The following is a 2,578-nucleotide window of genomic DNA, read 5'->3' as shown; positions in this document are numbered from 1 at the left end:
AGAAGAAGAAGAAGAAGAAGAAGAAGAAGAAGAAGAAGAAGAAGAAGAAGAAGAAGAAGAAGAAGAAGAAGAAGAAGAAGAAGAAGAAGAAGAAGAAGAAGAAGAAATTTCTCTGAATGTACAGTTTCGAAAATTAATCACTAAATTCTTAATCCGTTGGAATACCTGACGAGGTGGCCGAGTGGTTAAGGCGATGGACTGCTAATCCATTGGGAATTTCCCGCGTGAGTTCGAATCTCATCCTCGTCGGATTGTTTGTTAATTTTTTTTTTCTTAATTCATCAGAGAGGTAATGTACATAAATCGTTAACATATAATTCTTTAAATAAAGGACAAATGAATGCTTCGGTGTCTGTTTTTCCGGAAAGTATTGATGCAAGCAAAAAAGAAAGAAAAAAGAGGTAGAAAAGCAGAAAGAACAATAATGTTGTACTAGAGAAACTACAGGGAAGGTGAGTAATAATATGGCAGTGTGTGTGTGTGTGTGTGAGAGAGAGAGAGAGAGAGAGAGAGAGAGAGAGATTTACGAGTATATGCTTAGCAGTAAACTCATTGTTAAAATTCTATATTTATAATAATAATAATGAATTAAAAACAAAGTGTGATCCAACGAGGGCACGCACCCAAATGAATAAGCAGTCCATCGCTTTAACCACTCAGCCACCTTGAAATTTATTAGAAATTTATAAATTTGTGAATCAGTAAAAACTGAGAAATTCATTATGGTCAATAAAAAGTAATACACAAACAATGAATAAGGGAATAAATGTTTATGCCGTCTCGGTAAAAATTCGTTGTCGGAGAGAAACAAATCGTTTGTGAATGCGTTGGTGAGTATCTCAATGATCTGAATGGGTAAGCTGCTTTCCACAATTGCATTTCTCAACACTTAGGTTCAGTCAGAAATGCATGTGTATCACACACGTTCACTCACTTCTTACGTAGCTGATGTTTATGTCAGAAAACACTACGTAACTGAGCTATGGCGATAGATATGAGCAAAATTCAGGAATGGCTATGTAGTGCAGAGGTCCGATTCGATACCACAGCGGATGCGGTTTCGAACTAAACGATCACATTTGGTTTGAATTCTTTCGGATATTTGCTTTTGAAATGATCCTGCAATCTTGTGTGCTTTGGATTCGAATTGCTCATTATGAATTTGATAAGTTTACGTTTGTGTTCCTTCAGAACCATCAAGGTTGTCTTTGACAAATGTAAAAGACATATTCAACACCCGACAAATTTTCAGTTCCAATTCCTGACCTTGACAGCTTTCGGGGTGCTTTAACTGTTATTGTTCCGAATAGTGACCTTAGATATCACACTTAGATATCAAACTATAATGATTTCAAATTTTGACATAGTACCAACAGCTTTTGAGTGGAGGGGAGAATTGATTACATCTACCCCAGTACTTGACTGGTACTTATTTTATTGACCCCGAAAGGATGAAAGGAAAAGTTGACCTCAGCGGAATTTGGAACTCAAAACGTAAAGCTGGAAGAAATGCCGTCAAGCATTTTATCCGTCATGCTGACAATTTTGCCATTTTACGAGTGTTGTCATTGTAGTCTGATATTTAAAAAGTGGGCGAGCCGACAATCGTTAGCACGCTGGATAAAATGCTTAGCGGCATTTCTTCCGACATTAAGTTCTGAGTTCAAATTCCGTCGAGGTCGACTTTGCCCTTCATCCTTTCGCAGAGAGATGGGGGTTCAATAAAATCAAATCCCAGTCGAACACTAGAATCAAAGTAATCGGTCAACTTGTTCCTCACACAGTTGTAATCTGTAAACAAGAGCAAACACAAGGCTTCGTCTTATGGCAGTAATAAATATTAGAAGACTCAGTTTTTACTACAATAAATGTGATGAAAAATAAGAGATAAACGTGTGGACACAAGACAACGAGGCTACATAAGCGCGAATAATGCATGGGTATGGGTAGCAAGAAAGATATTCAGAAAGCACAGAAGATAAAAAATAAAACAGTGACGTCATGGAAGTGAAAAAAAAAATGAGTAATAAGACTGCGATATGAGTACGAACTTAGTTTTCTGTCCAGTTCTAGGAGCTTCTGAAATGGTTTATAGAATTCCGTCACAAGCAGAAATACTGTCCATTTGGGCGTTGCTTATCTAATAAGCAAAATTTGTTATTAAACGTAATGTTACTTGAGTATCGAATTAAAAATGAAGCACTGTTCGACGAGGATGAGATTCGAACTCACGCGGGATAATCCCAATGGATTAGCAGTCCATCGCCTTAACCACTCGGCCACCTCGTCAACTTCGTATCCTGGGTCACCATACTAGCGATTTATTATTAAATTCAAGAAACATTAGACTCTGAAGAAATTACTTACAGAAAAAGCCGATAAAATGTCATACCACAAGCAGTCGAAGAAGATTCTATGCCGTAAGGAAAGATAAGTCCAAGTTTCGGGTCAAACACTTTCATAGAAGGAAAAATGTTAAGTTTGTGAAGGCGTTATTGAGTATCTTTTCAATGATCTGAATTGGCAGACTGTCTCCGTTACATACATTTTTTCAGCTATGTGTCACATTTGCTCGATC

The 2,578-nt window shown here is 37.2% G+C and overlaps 2 non-coding genes across 2 annotated transcripts; one reads left to right on the top strand and one right to left on the bottom strand.

The window, feature by feature from the left end:
• The first annotated feature begins 167 nt into the window (after positions 1 to 167).
• On the top strand, positions 168 to 249 carry Trnas-gcu (transfer RNA serine (anticodon GCU)). Its single transcript has one exon. It is a non-coding gene; the product is annotated as a tRNA-Ser (tRNA).
• A 1,958-nt stretch (positions 250 to 2,207) lies between these two features.
• On the bottom strand, positions 2,208 to 2,289 carry Trnas-gcu (transfer RNA serine (anticodon GCU)). Its single transcript has one exon. It is a non-coding gene; the product is annotated as a tRNA-Ser (tRNA).
• Positions 2,290 to 2,578: the final 289 nt, after the last annotated feature.

This window comes from Octopus bimaculoides, chromosome 3 (assembly GCF_001194135.2).
Source record: "Octopus bimaculoides isolate UCB-OBI-ISO-001 chromosome 3, ASM119413v2, whole genome shotgun sequence".
Taxonomy (NCBI): domain Eukaryota; kingdom Metazoa; phylum Mollusca; class Cephalopoda; order Octopoda; family Octopodidae; genus Octopus; species Octopus bimaculoides.
This window is presented reverse-complemented; position numbering and strand designations above follow the sequence as displayed.